Source organism: Suncus etruscus, chromosome 2 (assembly GCF_024139225.1).
Source record: "Suncus etruscus isolate mSunEtr1 chromosome 2, mSunEtr1.pri.cur, whole genome shotgun sequence".
NCBI lineage: Eukaryota > Metazoa > Chordata > Mammalia > Eulipotyphla > Soricidae > Suncus > Suncus etruscus.
The window spans coordinates 156,339,091-156,359,796 of record NC_064849.1 but is presented as its reverse complement, the minus strand read 5'-3'; positions in this window follow the sequence as shown (position 1 = coordinate 156,359,796).

Here is a 20,706-nt window from a genome sequence, read left to right as displayed (position 1 = left end):
TCTTGGTCTTTGTGCAAGTTATAGGTCAGGGTCTAGGTTCTAGAGGTTCCCTCCATCTTTGTTGTTGTGTTCAGTCTTCTGTAACACTTGCTCCCTGTTTTCATTCAGTCCCTATGCCGAAGCCTAGGATATTATGGATCCAAAGGTTCTGCTCAGTCTCTGTTGTCAAAGTTGGACCTCTGCAATAAGACATCTACAGCCTAGGGTAGGGTTTTCCTTATTAGTCCCAAGGTAGGTTTTGTTCAGTCACGGCTGTCAAAGTCAGTTTTCTGTTGTTGGTGCTCTTATATTTCACAGTTCAAAGGACTATATATCTCTTCTGATTTCCATTTAGTTTTAGGTGATGTGATAGGACAGCCTGGTCCTTTCCTCATTGTCATATCAAAACTGGCACAAGTTGGTGCCAGAGTAGTCTTATAAATCTCCCAATGGAGCTTAGTTCCTGGTGGTGTTGCCTGGAGCTGTATCATTTCTATGTTGGGGATCTGGGGTTTTGGATAGGACTAACACTGTCCAATCTCCTGGTGACTGGTTGTATCCACATGACACATGTTCAGGATGGGAGGCACCCTTCTGTATAAAAAGTGAGTTCTTATCCCTAGAAGATAAGACCTTGTTTTTTTGTCTATGGTTTCCCCCTTTTTTACTGTGCTCATACAAAAACATATAGTGTCATACTGTGTTGCTGGTGCTATTCCGGGTAAGGATGACAGGCTGTACACACAGTCTCTGTCCTGTGGTTTTGTTCTGAGCTTTTATCCCAGTCAAGGCTTTTTGTACCAAACAGCACCAAAAATGGTAAGGATATAGAAAAAAATGTATATATTAAAATAGAACAAATAAATAAAACTGAGTTAAAAAGAAAAAGTATTCGAATAAAACAAGTGGTGGAGGAGGCTACTTGCATATTTAGGAATACACATCTTAAGATGTATTGTTATACGGATATTGAGCTTCCAAAGGCAATATAAGACTTCCAATTAAGTCTTTTGATATATTCTTGTGGGGAGTAAAAACCAAGGTACTTTTCGATTCATAGGCCTTGGAATTGAGTTTGAAAGATGCTTTGCTGCATTACGAGACCATATAGTGTCTTTGAGATGGGAGTTTTGCTGAGGCCAATTTCTGTATTGTGCAACAGTCCACAATTTGGTGGGGGTGAGAGGGGCCATCAAGCATGAGTCAGCAGGCGTGCTGGTTGTAGTTCTTTGCCGAGGCATGAGAACGGGGACTCAGAGGGTGTCTTTCACTTAGGAGCTGAAAGGTGGTCTGTTGGGGCAGGAGGTCAATCTTGGTGCCTACCAAGTTAGGAACTGAGGGTAAAGAGGGTTAAATTAGGAGAAGAAGGGGCCGGTGTGGTGGCACTAGACATAAGGTGTCTGCCTTGCCAATGCTAGCCTAGGACAGACCTCGGTTTGATCCCCTGGCTTCCCACATGGTCAAGCCAGAAGCGACTTCTGAGCGCATAGCCAGGAGTAACCCCTGAGCGTCACTGGGTGTGATCCAAACCCCCCCTCCAAATTAGGGGAAGATAACGGATCAAGATTGGGAGATGAGGGGATAGAAGAGACACAGGGGTAGAGTAGAGGCAGTACATGACAGGGGCTATATACAATATATATAGCCCCTGTCATGTATTGTATACATATGTATATATGTATATGTATATATGTATATGTATATATATATGAATTGTTTGTGATTTCGGCTTGGAGTCAGTATGGAAAATCACGTCCATTAAGACTGACTTTAAAGATCTCTTTGAGTGTAATCCAAATCTTTGGTATTTTGTTTCCTTTCCTAGGAATCGTCTAGAATAAAGAACATTTTTAGATAATGCTTAAAAAGTATATTTGTCACGCGGGTGCATTTGCACCTACCTGGTTATGAAAATGAGTATTAGTAAGAAAAGACCGCTGCAGGGGGTCCAGTATAAATACAGGAGGAGTTTCCCTCCTCCTGCCTCCCCCCAGAGCCCAGTTGACAGACCTGGCCCTGAAGATCAGTTTGGCATGGGGGGGATCTCGGTCTCCTGGACTAAGTGGTCAGCCCAGGAGGTCATTAGTCAGCTGTCTGCCCAGATTCCTAGTCATACCCATAGTAGAGGAGCAGGAATCCTGGCATGTGGGATCTTCTGGGTCCAGCTGCAGCCTCCCTCTCCAGTTTGAAAAAGCACGGGGAGAAATTTGCCTCCTCCCCATCCCCCCAGAGCTCAGATGTCAGACCTGGCCTTGAAAGCCAGTCTGGCGTGGGGGGCTCTCGGTCTCCAGGACTAACTGGTCAGTGTTGGAGGCCTTTGGCCAGCTGTCTGTCCAGATTCCCAGCCATGCCAGTAGAAGAGGAGCAGGAATCCTGGCATGTGGGATCTTCTGGGTCCAGCTGCAGCCTTCCTCTCCAGTTTGAAAAAGCATGGGATTGGAGTTTCCCTTCTTCCCCCTCCCCACAGAGCCCAGTTGCCAAACCTGGCCCTGAAGACCAGTTTGGCATCGGGGGATCTCGGTCTCCTGGACTAAGTGGTCAGCCCAGGAGGCCATTGGCCAGCTGTCTGCCCAGATTCCCAGCCATACCCATAGGAGAAGAGCAGGAATCCTGGCATGTGGGATCGTCTGGGTCCAGCTGCAGTCTCAATGAATAATTTTCTAACTTTTAAATCTTTTAACTCACACACACATAACTTCAGAAACATAATCAGCTGCAAGTAGGGAATATTTCTTATAAAAAGAAATATAAAATAGACTGTCAAGCTAAAATGAAAAAAAAATAAATCAATCAATAAGAACAAGAATTATTCCAAAGTGAAAACTTATTAACTGTGCTTAGGTAGAAAAAAATAATTTAATGAAATCTGTCCCTCAGGGCTATTTGCTTGCAAATTTTCTCTATTAGACTCACCAATGTGTTGTAATGAAAATGGAAATGACTAACTTGGCATGTTGTTGTCATATCTTTAAAAGTTTTTTAGATCACCCTCATTTACCCATTTTCTATTTTAGAGAAATTTTTGTCACTTAATTTAGTTGAAAATATTATTTATAGGTCATCCTTTGCTTTTACTCTGGAAATAATTTTTAGCCAAACAGCTTTCACTGTGATTTAACCCTTACACTCTTCCAAAATATGGTAGCCCATTTTCATTGAATAACACTGTTTATCTTTTTTACTAAAGTTAGGTTTGTCAGTTGTTGCTTTAACTTCTAAGCCAAATTTTAAAATAGGATCACTATGACTTACTCTTAAAAATTCTGATTCACATGGAACAGAATGTATTTAAGATGTTGAATAAGGCCTTATTGTTGTATAAAACAACCCACATGCAATGGTTAGAGATTTTTGTGAACACGCTGAGAAACTGAATTGCTGATTCAAGGAATATTCTAGCAACTGTTTTAATAAATACTTCTAAAGTGACCTCTGTTAAGTGCAGCAAAATTTTAAGTTACTGAATTTTTTAATTATTTCTGTGTATTTTTGTTTGTTTTGGGGATTTTTTTTTCATTTTTTTTAGTCACACTCAGCAGTGCTCATGGATTATTTCTCTATCTGGAAACTTTCTGGCAGAATTGGCTACTTTATGAGGTGTTGGCAATCAAAACCAGTTCAGCTCAGTGCAAGTTAAATGCCATACCACTCTCTTATTTCTCTTGCTTCTTTTTATGTTTGTTTTAGGGGGGTTTTATTCTTTTCTTGGTCATACACGTAACAGTGCCCAGAGATTACTTCTGGTTTATGCTCAAGGTTCACTCCTGAGGAGGAGGTATGGGGGAACATATGTGATGTTGGGGACTGAACCGTGGTATACTACATACAAAGCAAGTGCCCTACTCAAGTGTCCTAATACTCAGGTCTTATAATTATTTAAATTAGTAAATATTTAGTAAATAATTAGTAAACTAGAATAGTTACAGGGGGTGGAATTGGACATGGCATAATCTATTCAATAAACTATTGTTTTAATATTATTTATTGACCTTTGTAAGAAGAAGCTCAAGACAGCTGCTCCTAATTAACATCAGAGAATTCAATCGAATAAAATAACTAAAAAAGAATGGCTGATTTTTAAGAAAATCATTATAATCCTCAACCACTAGTTTTAGTTGACAGCATAATATTGTTTAATGCTGTCACTGCCCATGCCTACAGTCAACAGTTTTGTATTATTTTTGGGGGGATAGGTCACACCTGGCAGCGCTCAGGGGTTACTCCTGGCTCTATGCTCAGAAATAGCTGCTGGCAGGCTTGGGGGACCATATGGGATGCCAGGATTTGAACTACTATCCTCCTGCATGCAAGGCAAATGTTTTACCTCCTTGCTATCTCTCCGGCCCCAACATTTTTGTATTTTTGAAAGAACAATATATTTTTGCTTTCTCCATGACAAACTGCATGAGCCATTTACCAGTGTACTACTTTCAACATAAGGCATGAGGAAGTATTAATAAAGTTCTGATAAAATAAGTATTTTGGTGTTTTCCATCTTAAAAAGAGATGTGTGAATCAATCTTTAAGTGGAAAAAAATAATTGTGTACACATTAAACATAATTTTGATTAAGTGGCAAAACTCATGTAATATAATTGTTTAAGGTTAAAAAAGAATTATTGTCTATTTTCTATAGTCTAACCAATATTAGACTAAGAGAAAAAATCAGTAGATGAACAGAAAATAATGTGAGTCATAAACTAATAATAGCTTATTATTTCAAAAGTATAGCTTTGAACACTTGATAAAACATAGCTTATTTTTATTTCAGTAAAACAAAGTATGTAATATTGTTTTTAAAATGCATATAGAACTAGATTAGGTGTCAAGAACATTTCTTAGACGTTATTTAATGCATATTTTATTTAGTTTTTTTATTAATAATTTTTATTTTGGCAGTAGTATTTTAGGTACATAGTGACATTGAATTAGGGGCATTCCCACCATCAATGTTGTCCTCCCTCCACCCCTGTTCCCAGTATGTATCTCCCATATCGCCCCACCTTTGCCCCGGGCTGCTAGTATAAGTGGTCCCTTCTGTGTCTAGCTTGTTTTAGATTGGGTATCATTTCTGTCGTCCTTGGCTTTGGATTTGTTTTTAAACTACCTTATATCATTTATTTTTTCTAATTTTCTCACATATTATTTCTCTTTTTAATATTCTCTTTTCCTTATATATAAAACTAGAAAATCTAATTTAAGAGTTAGCTTTTTTGGAAAGAAATGAAGAGAACAATAAATAGACTTTACTCATATGTGTGCTGGAAGATGAAAGTTTAAAAATATTCAACTTTATTTCCCTAATTCAAACTTTTAGTTCATGTAAAATATTCATTTATATAAACTTTAGTCACTTTCTGTATACAATTATTTTCCTTATAGATTAATACAAAACATATTTAGTCTTCTGTGATCTGAAAACTTTGTGTTTTTGTGGAAAAGAATATTGTCTTTTGTAAATGAATAAATAATCACAGGAAAATAAATTGACTGTTGACAGTGCTGCTATGTTTAGAACTATTGAATTTGGGCAGAAATTAGAACACTGAAATTGACTTAAATGAAAATAACTTAGTATTTAATGCTACTGAGTGTTTAGCTTCTTTCTGGGTCTTTATAAAAAGGAGTTACTTTAATAAATACTTCAAATTTTGGAATTAAAATGATAGATATAACAACAAAGTATAGAACACCTATAGTTTCATTAAAAATAATGCATTTATTTATTAATTGAATCAATTAAATTTAGGATATTTGAAATAATAAACCCTGCCTTTTACTCATATTCAACAAGTTTTAATAAGTAAAATATAGATCAATTTTAAAGCTAGTATTATATCTAAAAATATGAATATGAAATACATAACTGTAAAAAATAAAAATAAATCATTTAAAAGAAGTCAAATCCATGCTTGCATGCTGCTGACTTAATTTAATCCCCATTACACCCATTTTGTTCCCAAAAGCCTTCCAGAAATTAATCCTGAGTGCAGCATATGTGACCCAAAATACAAAATACAAATAATAAAATAATAGATAAAACCCAGTAATCTCATAATTGGGTATCATGGAAAACTTTTAGAAATATAAATTATTCATGAAAGGAAATAATTAGGAGAATTTAGTAATTGAATATCATATGAAATATGGGTTGGAGCACTTTTGAAAAATCAAAATAATTTTGCTAATTTATTTGTTAATTGTTTTAATTCACTCATTAGTTTTATGACATGATATCAGTCTTAAAAATGTTGTCATCAAAGCTGTTAATGATAATGATATCATTATTGTGTGTAGATGGTTATCTTTATTCCTGCATAAATTACAATAAAAATACATCAAAATTTATATTATAGTTAATTACATATTTATATACATATATATATATATATATATATATACACCCGGCTGTGCTCAGGGTTACTCCTTGCTATCTGCTCAGAAATAGCTCTTGCCAGGCACGGTGGGACAATATGGGACACTGGGATTCAAACTAACCACCTTGGGTCCTGAATCAGCTGCTTGCAAGGCAAACACTGCTGTGCTATGTCTCCAGCCCCAGTTAGTTATATTTAAAGAAAAAAATCTAAAATTAGAACCATTTGTATTTAGATTAATTTACATTTAGGTAATAATTTATATTTGGATGAATATTTTGCAGTTACCAGTAATTAAAGAATTATCTCCTTCAGTATAGTGAAGTTACTAAAATGATATTGTTGCCACTTAGAGAATTTCTGTTTCTCCCATAGCACATACAAATTCATGTTTTCATTTCTCATTACTAACTTTATCTCAAGACCATTCATAAAATATTAAGGAACTCTTTTTATTTGGGGGAGGCTACCATAAATAATGCTGAGAACCAAGGAGTATATCATAGAGTACTTAGGAGACACAATAGTCAATCCTAGAGCTGCTAATATTCATTGACAGAAACCCAACAAGAGCCAGTTTTGGTTGACTTAATTTCTCAGCTACATATATTTTAATTCAACACACTGTACTATGACAATACAAACCACTGGTAAAGTCCAAAAGGGTGAGTATTCATATATGTAAAAATTCCATATTTAGATATAAATCTTTTCAAGTCATCACATACTTATTTCACATGCATCTGGGCAATTCTGGGCCAAATTTATTGTTAATTAAGTTGAGACTTTAACCATTCTTTAGAAAAATTTCTCTCCCAGAACAAATTTTGTGAATTACATTTGGTAGTGTTCACAGATTGCTCTGTTATATTTTTGGTTATTGATCCTGCTGGTTCTCTCTGTATTATCTGTAGTTCTATGGATCATACCCTGCAAATCATATGCAAGGCACAGTTGTTAGCCCCTATATTATCTCTGACTCTTCTCAGATGTTACAGTTGCTACTTAATACTCATGATCACATCACCTCCAGATGCTATATATGTCCCCTAGATTTTGACATTAGAACCACAGCTGATTACCAGAAATTCTAAGTCCTTATATTGCAGACCTATTACTGTGTCTGCTAGGCATTCAATAAAGCAAATTCAAGCAATCTTCCTAGTCCACACATATTCAGTCATAGTTAGAGTTTGTAAACTGGTAAATCTCTGATTACTCTTTAGGTAAGACATAATGAAGAAATGGAGGAATAGACTCAGATTGTTGATGAAGACTGTAACCTGAGGAGGAGTTCAAGCAAAGAATATTCTAGATGCCAAAATGAAGAAATGATTAAGAGTAAGTTTAATGACTAAGTCAATTAAGAGAGTTTAAATAAGGGCCCTATAAAGTATAAGAAAAACCAAACTATATATAAGAGAAATTTTAAAAAATACAGACTTACGATAGAAAATAGGCTAAATTTCATGGAAAATAGTGTTGAAATGTCTCAAAAATTATGTAGGAGATAGGGAGATATTTTAATGGGTTGAAGGTTATGCCTGGTATTCAAAGTCCTGGGTTTGATCATTGGCACTGCAAACCTTCTGTGTACTACTACATAAGGGGAACAGTTACACTAACACTTCTGGGGCATAAAAGGGAGAAATGAGGCACATACCGGAAAAAGGGGTGGAGGGAGGAAAACCCTGGTGGTGGGAATGCCCTGATTCATTGTCCCTATATACCTTAAATATTACTGTGAAAGATTTGTTATTCACTTGGGTCACAATAAGAATTACTTAAAAAAAGAATTATTTTCTAGCAGTACTGTGGAAGGAAATACCACAGAATAAAATAATAAATAAAAATATAAGTAAAAATAGAACCATCAAATAATCTAGCAATATATTATTACATACTTGTCCAAAGAGTATCAAAACACTTAATTCTAAATGTATGCAAATAACAATTTATTGTTAGTGGACTTATAGTAGCCAAGACTAAAAATAATTTCCCAAGGATTGATGATAGGTTGTGGAAATCAACAATGTAGGCTATCTTGAGCAATAAAAATAAATTCTTGGATTCTTACCTCAAAATTTAGGTTTCTAAGAGTGCTTAAAAGACCTGAAAGCCCTAGCATATTATAATGAAAGAATAGTACACATTGATGATGAGCATAGCTTGGTATCCTTGTACTTTTAAAACATAATCTTCAACACTAATATAACCAATGTTAGCTCCAGATTAAAAATATATAAGTAAGAAATAACATTTTTATGATTTATTGTAATGCAATGCAACCTGAATTAGAACACTGTTGGCTATTCAAAAAGTTATAATAAAAAGTTGACAGTCAATTTACACTGCAGCTCTTCATTTTAGAAACAATTGTGAAGACCAGATGCCATCTCAACATATTTCTGAGAGATGTGAACATGTATTCAAAATTTTTACACATCTATGGAGAATCTCTTCTGTAGTGTTAAACCTCACTGACTACACCTTCTTTAACACAAAATCTAATAACAAAGGGTAAAAGTCATGAAACAAATTTCTAAGTATTTTATTTATTTTAATCATTTATTTAAGAAAATAGTTCACATTATTGACATAACTGATCATAATACATTTTTTTCAGGATGAGAGGAAGCAAAGTTATTAAGAAATAAAAAGAGAAAAGAGAATTAAAAAATTGGAAAAAGAAGGGAGAGAGTTTATTAGCAGTTATATTTGTGAAAATTATTGTATCACCAATAAAGTCGTTAATGCAATAGCTGAAGGTTTAGTATGCTCCCATTTTATTTCTCCAGAGATGGGAAATACACTAAAAAAAAAAAAAGCACGTGCACGTGTGTGTGTGTGTGTGTGTGTGTGTGTGTGTGTGTGTGTCTTTAACGCAGGCACAGCAAAATATGGAAGAAACTGGAAATAAACGCCTTTGGCCTAAAAAAGAGGGAGATCTTACAACCAAAGCACTTTGGCACACGACCAACTCAAGGCTCCAGGCATGCTCAGTTGTCTAACTCCCTAGTCATTTTCGATGGTCAGCTCTTCAGTCTCACTGTTGTTGCTATCAGTTTTCTGTAGTTATAGAACCTGGTTTCTGTAAACGTCCTGTGTCTAAAAGAGAAAAACATTTTAGATAAGTACTTTAGATTGTAACAGCAAATTACATTTTCTTAATCCCATAACTTAAATCTGGAGCTATGAATAATTCATTGTCTCTTCAGATTAATTTATTTCATTTATAATGAATACATTCACAAAAAATTATTAACAAGTTAATATCAATTAATATTATTATGAATATTATAAATATTATATTGATTATTAATAAATTAATATAGTTAACTTATATAAAAATTTCAAGTATTTAACCAAATGTATGCTACTCAAGTAGAAACAAATGGCCAAATTTCCATGTAATAGCTCTTGAATTGATCTCTGTTCTAATACATGGCTTTGTTATATAAAATAAAAATTTATTAGAACCATTTTGGATACTAGAGTTCACACTTAAAAAAATCCCTACCCATTGGGCCAGAGAGAGAGCATAGAGGTAGGGTGTTTGCCTTACATGAGGCAGATGTGCCCACCACCCCACCTCAAAAAAAAAAGCAAAAAATGATTTCTACCTACTGAGATTTCTTATAATTCTCCTAAACAGAAAAATTTCTTTAAATTATTTGCTTACTATTCTGAGGCCTGTAGAACTTGACTTTTCCTGAAAATGTGTTTAAATAAATATTAACAATGAAAAGAATTTCTAAAGAGACTCTATTTTCTCCTATTTTGTTCTAGAAGTAAACCCTATTTTCTGGCATACATTGTCTATTTTTTTTTAATAGTGGTTGTTTTTCTTGGTTTAAAATTCTCTAAATCTATCACCCTTTTTAAAGTCTGTATTTCAGCCTTGTAGTTTTTTTGTATTCTCTTATCTCTTCTTTAAATTATGTTTTTTTAAAAATGTTCTCCCTGTCCACAAATTTTGTAAATTATTGTATACTATACTCACAGCAAATATATTATCATATTTTTCAAACTTATATCATTGATTTGCTGTGTGTGTTCAAGTATGTAAGGGCCATTTCTGTTACCACGTCCTAAAACTAATTTTTAAAATTATTATGATTACACTAAATGTAGTTCCTTCCTCCAAAATAATAATTTTGTTTTGAAGCATTATCTTAGATCCTAAAATGGAACTCAGATGTTTAATATTTGATTTTCATATATTTAAAGTCCAGTGTGATTTAGAGTAAACTATAGCTAAATATATTTTATTATATACATGGAAATTTACAACTATGGTATTTACTATTTTTCTTCTTCTCCATTGATATTAAAATCACATCAACAGGGGCTGGAGAGATAGCACAGCAGTAGGGAGTTTGCCTTGCAAGCAGCCGACCCAGGACCAATGGTGGTTCGAATCCCAGCATCCCATATGGTCCTCCGTGCCTGCTAGGAGAGATTTCTGAGCACAAAGCCAGGAGTAACCTTTGAGTACCTCTGAGTGCTGCCCCCCCAAAAAACAAAAATAAATCACAATTAATAACCATATTAAATACTCAAAGTTACTAATAATTGCTAATATATCTATTGTAGAATGAATGTAAACACAGCCTGGAGTGTGGTTTTCGAATAGAAAGAAATGTCATGGACTGGCATTCTTTTTTCTGACAAAATAAATATTCACCTATAAGTAGTAACAGAAAAAGCAGATATAGTATAATGACCAAAAAGCTCAGCAATAAACCAGACAATACAAAAACAGCTACAATGACAAACTAAAAAACAAAATAAACAGTATAAAAGAACAGATTAAAATGACCATTTCAATCCTTGCTAGAATTCATCAATTACAATAAAACAAAAAGTAAATTGAAAATAAAACATGTGAGTTAAATTTACAATTAATACTGCTGAAATATATGGTGATAAGAAACTACTATGCACATACCTGTGAAATTTAATTGGAGAATTTAGAGAATAATGGCTATATTTTTAGAATCATACCACCTTCACAATTCAGTCAGGAATAAAAAGATTGAATGCACTGATCACTAGTGTTAGTATCAAGGCTGTAATCAAAAGTCTTCCCAGGAACAAAAGATCAGAACCTACATCAACACTGAAATCTATAAAAACTTCACAGAAAAAATTATAGCATTCTGCTCTTACTCCACAAAATACCTCACATACTTGAAAATCAAATCCAACATCACATTAGAGAATCATACATATTGCTCAATTGAGATTCATCCCAGGATTGAAAGAACGGTTCAACATATGCAAATCAACTGCTTTAATAAATTCAGTCAGATACTATATAAAGGTAAAGCATCCTAACAACATATAGTAATACATATGCATACATGAAAAAACACCCAATAAATTAGGAAAATATGAAACACAACCTTCACTATAATACATGATATACCCACAACTAACATGATGTCCAATGGTGAAAAGTCATACTCAGAAATATGGAACTAATAAACCTATTCACTATCACCACTTTTCTCATCACAGATATGGAATTTCTTGTCAATATAACTATTTATTTATTTCAAGTTAGACATTTTTATTCACATTTACTTAAATGTGAAGTGAAATAAAGAGAGAAAGAGAGAAAATGTTAAGAGAGAAAATGGGCCTCTTGAGAGTGGAAAAAATACAGACAAGCAATCAAGATATATGTTTAAAGAACATGGGTTTGAAAATCAAAATTGACTTGTTATTTTAAAACAAATAACAAGGAATCAATGTTGTCAACAAAAATTAAAACATTCACTATTTTCTGTTGAAATTATAATGTATATATAAATTCCTAAAGACAGTTGTTCAATTACTTTCTCATTTGTGTGTATCTTTTGGCCTCTGGATATTTATCTAAAATTTTACTGTTGTACAGTTTTTAGATAACAGGCAAAAGTCAAAGCTAATAGTTTTCCTTTAGTGGACAGAAATATAAAATATTAAAACGGCAGATTTACAATTTGGTTACTTAACTAATAAACTGATTATTTAGAAAATTCAATATTTTTTATTTTTACATTATAATATGAAACATGAAAATGACTATTCTGAAAGTAGTTTAAAATTAAATGTTATAGTTAGGTATTAATGTGATTTATTTTTATCTTAGCATTTAAATTTGATAGAAGGTTTACTTAATTTAAGTTTTGTATCTTGGGGCTAGTAGAAGTTATGTCAAGTATTATAGTGAAGGTTGTGTTTCATATTTCATTGGAATATTTTGGCAGAAGCCTCTCTGTCTTGCAAGCATGAAGTTAATGAAGTTAATTTTAATTTAAGTAAGTGCCCCAAAGCAAATAATTGGATAAACAACAATACATGTACACAATGGAATACTATGTAGTTCTTAGGAAAAACAACACCATGAAATTTGGTTAATGTGAGTGGATATAGAAAGCATATGCTGAGTCAGAGGGACAGTGATGTGCATAGGATTGTTACACTCATTTGTGAGATATAAAAATTGTATGGAAATAATATCCAAAAGCAATAGAGATGAAGATGAGAGGATTGGTCCTTGGTTAGGAAGATTGCCGAAAAAAGCAGCGTAGTGAAATTAGAACAAAGTACCACTATAATAGTAATAGTTGTGAATAATCACTCTGCACAAGAACTGAGTTCTGAAATGAGTTAAACTCATATGTATGACACCCATTCAATAACCATATTGTGAAACAGTGCTTAAATAAAAGCAAGAGCAAGAAAGACAGTTGGAAAAAGAAAAGAGAGGGGGAGTGAGAGAGAGAAAGAGAGAGGGGAGAGAATAAAAATGTCTGTCATGGAGACAAGCAGTGGCAAGGACAGAGTGGGCAGTGGTAAAAAACTGGGGATACTGGTGTCAGGAACCGTGCACTAGTGAAAAGATGGATGTTGAAAATTGTATAACAAACTCAATAATGAACAATTTAGTGACTATTTCCTAAAAATTTAATATAAATTTGTAAAAATCATGCATTTATCTTAAAATTATATATTTATTAAATATATGGTTTTATAAATTTTTAATACTGCTATTATATACACAAGATATATTACATATAATTAATAATATAGTAAGTAGTTAACTATATGGTACATATGTTTATATATCTCAATTAAATTAATGTATAAAATATTTATCTTTAGAAAGCACTAAAAGATAAAAGCTATTACATTCTGGATAATAGTAACTCAGATTATTGGATCCCTATATTATTTATAGTTAGATTTTTAATGAAATGTAAGGCTTGTTGTCAGACTGATTAATATAAGGTACTAGCCTTGCATGTATCTCACCCAGGTTCATTCTGTCATCATACATATATGATGATCTCTCCATAATGGTCTTCAGAGGTCAGGCATATGACCATTGTGACATGCTCAGTCTGTGAGCATTGCTGGTGGTGAGCCTCCCAAAGATTTATCATGATATCTGAGATTATATTGAAAATAAGAAATATTGAAAATTTTTATATTAAAATATTTTGAATTTTGTGATTAAAAGCAAATTACTAAATAATGTTACAATGTTTTATAGCTGGTATTTACCTAAGTTTTAAAACTTAACTCTAAATTCTATAAATAATATTCTTCACTATAGTCACATATCACTTAAATATGCACAAATTAAGTTTCTCAGGAGAATTTCTCCATCTCATCTCCCAACGACAGCAACAGAAATGTCAGTGTCAGCATTGGCACCAAGAAAACATGACTTTTTACCCCAGGTGAAAGAGATCAGCTTAACAGAAAAAGTCAGAGTGGTGGAGCTTGTTTCCCAACAGCAGCAGCAGTGGTGTCATTGGCTGCATCATAGCACCTGGAAGACATGTTGATGCACCCCAGGTGAACTAACACAGAAGAACGGAACCAATCACAAAATTATTCTAGTCAATGAACCCCAACATGCAACCATGACAATGGGGAAACAATGCAGGTCTCCACCATACTTAGAGATTAAGATGGTAGACCCTTATGACAGAAAAAGTACCAATCACCTAGTTAGCCTCTCAGATGAGAACTTTAGAGAAGAAATACAGAGAATGTTCATAAAAGTCAAAGAAAGCACCAACTTGTACAAGTTATACCATGAAATCCTGACATGAGGAAACGACAACAAGCTGGGCTAGGAGAGGACCGCCCTATCTCACCGTCTAGCAGTATGATACAATTGGGAAAATTGTCATCCTTTGCCTTAAGTAAAAACCAAATTGCTATTTACAGAAGACTGACCTAAACAAACACGGACTGGATAGACCCTAGAAGGGACCAATGAGGAAGTTCCTTGACTAAACCTCAGCTTCGGATTCGTACAAAAACCAAGATCTCTAATCCCAGAGGTCTGACTTTGACAGCTGCAACTGAGCAGAACATCTGGAACCATGCTGAAAGACTCTAGCCTAGGCTCTGACCTAGGATATGAGCAAAAACCAAGTCCACTAACCACAAAGACTGATTACAACAACAGTGATAGAACAGAAATCCTAAAAACATAAAGACAAAGAAACAAAAACCCCTCTCTCCTAGCCTTTGCCCTATGACCTATGAAAATAGCAAGATCTTTCAGCTACAGAGGCTGGCGGGATGTCATTGCCCACACCTGAGTGATAAGTCTTCTGGTACCATAAAAAAGACCTGGAATGTGTAAGAGTGAATACGGAGTCTGTAGTTGTTCCCATGGCAGTATGCTTCAAGGGCGGAGAAACCATGTATCTGTTTTTTTCCCCTTTGTTTTTGCTTTCGTTTTTTGTTTTTTTTTTTTTTTTTTTTTTAATTTTTTTGGTTTGTTTTTTTCGTAGCTGATGGTTTTGGTTTTTGGTTTACTTTTTTTTTTCTTAATTCTTTTTGTACTTTTTTTGGTACTCCCTTATTGGTGTTTTGTTTTATTTTGTTTTTGTCTTGTCTTGTTTTATTTTTTTTCCTCCTTTTTCTTCTTTCCCCTTTCTTCTTCCAAAGGGATACTTACAGCACCTAGATGGACTCCTCCCATGTCCTTTCTTATATCCTTTATCCTTTCTTATCTCTATAATCGTCACATTACTAGAATCACCTTGATCAGCATCATAGTTAGAGGGAGAAGAATGGATGGTACCAAGACCAGACAATCATATGTCCATTTAGTGGAAATTAAAAATGATCAGACTTGAACACAAAATCTAAAGTCAACGACAACAGAAATGATACCCAATATACATCCCCAGGGAAAAACAGTTGCACTAGCATTGGGGAGGGGGGTGTAAAGGAAGGGAAAGAGGGATGCATGCTTGAAATAGGAGTGGAGGGAGGATAACACTGGTAGTGGGAAGGCCCCTCATTCATTACTACTATGTGCCTTACATATTATTGCAAAAGATTTGTGATTCATTTTGCCCACAATAAAAAAAGAATAATCAAATGGAAAAAAGTCAAAGAAAGCATAGAAAGAAATGAATGTGCCACAAAAAGAATGAACAGAATATAAGAGTAGAAATGAGAAGACTCCGTGTTAAAATTATGAAAAAATTTTAAAAGTTTTGAAAAACTTAATAGGCAAAATGAAAATCTCACTAAATGCTTCTCAAACAAGGTAATAGTGGCTGAATAAATCACACTCCTAAATATGTGCACACAAATATGTGGACAGCAAAATATTTAAAACAGCTACTGACAAACTTAAAGGAAGACATCAACAGCAACATAATAATAGCAGGAGACTTTAACACCTCCCCATCAAAACTTAATAGATTAACCAGGCTGAACCCTAAAAAAATATACTAGTTCTAAAAGGAAAAAAAATGAAGAGATTAGCAGAGTAGCTATATATAATGAGCTACCCATCCCCAGAAAACTTGATACCCTTTATACTCCATTGAACATGAGTCATTTTCCAAAGTAGATAATAAATAGATCATGTCCCATAAAATATACCTCCATAAAATAAAAATAGAAATTGTATGAATTCTATTTTCAGATCATGATACAGTAAAATTAAAATAAAATTAAAGACACAGAAGAAAACTTATAAAACCTGAAAATTAAACAGCTTCTTACTAAACAATCAGTAGATCAGAGATTAAATCATAGAGGAAATCAAAATATTCCTGGAAATAATGGAGAATAAAGATAGATATTATCAAAAAATTTGGAACCAGCAAAATAAGAGGAAAATTCAAGCAAATTGCAAGCATTCATCAGGAAGGCAAAAGGGGGCACATTAAAGAGTTTATTGGCACATATTATAAAAATAAACAAATGGAGTGAAATATTAAAGCAGAAAGCAGAAATTAAAGAATTGGAAACCCAAAACACAATCTGGAAGACAAATTAAAGCACGGGTTTGTTCTTCGAAAAAATAAACAAATATTAATAAAAATAAAAGTAAATAAAAATTAAATAATTTAATGGGGCCGGAGAGATAGTATGGAGGTAAGACATTTGCCTTGCATGCAGAAGGTCGGTGGTTTGAGTCCTGGTATCCTATATGGTCCCCCAAGACTGCCAGGAGCGATTTCTGAGCTTAGAGCCAGGAGTAACCCCTGAGCACTTCCGGGTGTGACCCAAAAACCAAAAAAAAAAAAAAAAAAAAAAAAAAGTAAACAACTAAACAACCATGGAATTGTAAGAGTTTAAGAATTTGTCCATTTCTTACATGTTCTCTTGTTTCATGGCAGTCTCTAATTACCCTTTGAATCTCTGTACTATCTGTATTGATCTCCCCCTTTTCATTTCTAATTTGATTTCTTACATTTCTCACTCTCCCTGTCTTGTGAGTTTTGCTAGTTGTTTATTGATCTAACCAGATCCCTCATTCTTGAACAAATTAAAATGGCAACCAAAAGTCTTCCCAAAGAAAAAGCCCAGGCCTAGTTGGAAACAAGCTGTTCTTGGTCTTGATGTATGGCCTTTCATATATTGCTGAAATTAGTTTATTAAGATTTGGTTTTTAAATTTATAATAAGTTCGCTTTGAAATATCTGAAAACAAATTTTATTATAATAAACTATGTCAAACATGTAATGTATTTCTTTAAATAAAGTAAATAAATAAATAAAATATAAAAATAAACCAAAAAAGTAAACAACTAGCAAAACTCATTATTGCAGAGCTATTTACAATTGCTAGAAAATGAAAACAACCAGGTTCCCAGCAACAGGTGAGTGGATAAAGAAAGTTTGGTACATATACAGAATTAATTTACTACACAGCTGTTAGGAAAATTGAAGTTATTAATTTTGCATATACATGAATAGACATAGAAATATGCTGAGTGATAGAGAATAGTATCACTTATTTCTGGGACTTTAGACAAGTAAAAGACTGTATGGTAATAATACTCAGAAATTATACGGATGTGAGCCAAAAGGACCAGCCAATATATGACCCTTATCATGAAGAGTAGTGAGCACAGTTAGAGAAAGAATTTTAATAACAATTACTATGAAAATGATAGTGAGAGAGAGAAATAGAATGCCTTTTACAAAGATAGGCAGGTTTGAAGGAGGGAAATAGGAAACATTGGTGCTAGAAAAAAATTACATTGATGAAAGTGAAAATGGTGTACATTTGATGATTGAAGCCCAAACACAAACATTTTTGTAACCATATGCTTAAAGAAATTATTATAAAATAAAAATAAAATAAAATAAAATTCACCTGTAAAAAGTGTTTTCCATTTTTCATTTTGTTTTTTAAATTAAATAAATGAAAATAAAGTACCAAACACGATGATGACTGTAATTTTGGATAAAGACACCTTTTCAAGGGACTATATAGATATGGTATAGCATGTTGGGTCATTTCCTTGCACAGAGGTTTTGATCCCCAACATTTCCTGTAGTTTCACAAGCCTACTGGTCCCTGAGTGGAGAACCTAGAGTAATCCCTGAGTATCCCTCAATGTCATCCAACTCCTCAAAAAAAAATTTGCAGGTAAAAATTGATTTACCAAAGAATACTTATATTCATGTAACTGAGTAGAAATATTGTTGTTTTATTAAAATGTATAACTTAATTAATAGAGCAAATTAAATCTGAGAAATTTTAGGGTCATATAATTTTGAATCCTGGCTAAGCTAGTCATTGAATGATTTAGCTACATGCTTAAGAGAATTCTCTTTTCTTATATTTGATATTTCTTTTTTTATTTCTGCATATGTGGGTTCTTTGTCATATAGTAATCATTTATATTTATCTCATCATGTGTAAAATATATCCCCATAGTTTATGTGATCAGCCCACACACTGAGTTTTCAACCATGTTTCCATGTTTCCACCAGCAGATGGATAGGTCTCAAGTAGAAGGGTAGAGATGAAGTATCAATAAACCAAGCCAGTCAGGAAAGAGTAATGGAGTCATGACTAGTTGTCTAGTTGTCTCTCTGAATGCCAAAGCCAAACTGCTCTTATTTTATTCTCCCAGAACAAAATACACCAGAGATGATCGGGGTAGAGTGATCCTGGTGAGCTTTTACATATCAAAGGGCTAGGTAAAAAAAAAAAAAGAGAGAAGAATAAGGGAACATCTTTGTTTGAGTTAATAGTTTGGGTTAATAGGTTAATAATTCTGTCATATCAGAATGTGTTATCTGTGGGCTATTCTATAATGATGCAGACAGATAATGCCCAATATTAATTTAACTAATGAAGGATAGTTAGCATTATTCTAATGATGCATGAGTTAAAGTATATGTATGAATGCGCAGATACATAAGATTACATGGATTTTTGAGAGAATTGCTTGTTTAACATTGGCAAATTGACAATTGTATGTGTATCAGCAATATAGAATGATTTGAGGAATTTATATTTGTGTAGACATCTTCTTAACAGATGAAAATATATAAGTCAGACGATGCATATGTGCATAATTATACAAAAATACTAAGCTAAACAGAGAAAGGTGAAGGAAAGAGAAAATAAATATTAGAACATACCATTATGCCTAATTTGAGGAAAATGAATAAGATTAATAAGATGCTTACTTAGAAATAAATAGACTAAAAGGCCATTGAAAGAATTAAAAGAAAGGGTATTAAAAGATTTGTCTATGATATCATAGTAATAAATATGTAACTATAGATACACTTAGAAAAGTAATCTCATGTAAAAATATTTGATCTAGTCTAGGAAGTGCTGACATGTTGCTATACTAAAAGTTCTAAGTAAATGAGTGAGAAAGTGATGTGAATTGACATTGATTTTAACAGATGAAACTGGAGAATATAGTGCTTTGGAAATAGTGAGAAAGAAATTGGTATTATTTTTAAGTTCACTTTTTGTGATAAAAATATAAATATATAAAAATATCAGGTCAAATTATCTATCAAGGAATCACATAATAACCCAAATAATAGAAGATTATTTGCACACAATATATCAGAGAAAGCTTTAATATCTGAAATTTATAAATCCTTAAAGTATCAACAATAAAATATCCATTGACCTTATTCAAATGTTGGAAGATTGATGATCAAATGTTTTCCCAAAGGAAATGTAAAATGAGTAGTAAACCTATGAAATAGTATTCAAAACAATTAGATATCATACTAGACAGGTGAGGAGTAAATAGATAAGAAAAACTAGTAATAAACAGTGTTGGAAGACATATAGTTAGAAAATTACCCTCCTTGTTCACATTTGGTGGGAATGCTCTCTGACTTAAACTCTACATAAAGTAATATAGAGAATTCTCAAAAAAGTAAAAATAAAACTTTCATGTAACCCAGTAAGTAATATCACTTCTTGGCATCTAGACCCAAACCAAAAGGCAAAGCATTGATTCAAAAGAATTTATGCACTCTATAGCCATTTCTGGGTAATTCTGCTTAATACAATAGCTAGAATATGCAAAAACACAAAATGTCCAACTATAGGTGAGCTGTTCAAGAAGATTTGGAATAGTTGACAATTAAATATAATGAAGCAGTAATAAAAGATAAAATTATGGGGCTGGAGCGGTGGCACAAGTGGTAAGGTGTGTATACTTTCCCCGGGCTAGCTTAGGACAGACAGCGGTTTGATCTGATGTCCCGTATGGTCCCCCAAGCCAGGAGAGATGTCTGAGCACATAGCCAGGAGTAACCCCTTAGCATCATCGAGTGTGAACCCCCCCCAAAAAAAAAGATGAAATCATGCAATTTGCCATTCTTTGCATGGATCTAGAGTCTAGGCCATACTGTACTGAATGAATTGAATTAGAGTGAAAGGAATAACAATAGAATGATCCCTCTGGTATGTGGGATATAAGGACACATAATAATGGAACAAAAAATGGCCAAAGGCAACAAAAATATAACGTTCTTTAACAGAATCGAAATTACCTGGGCACTAGTTTAGGGGATTAGAAGTTTGGGAGGGACCTTTGA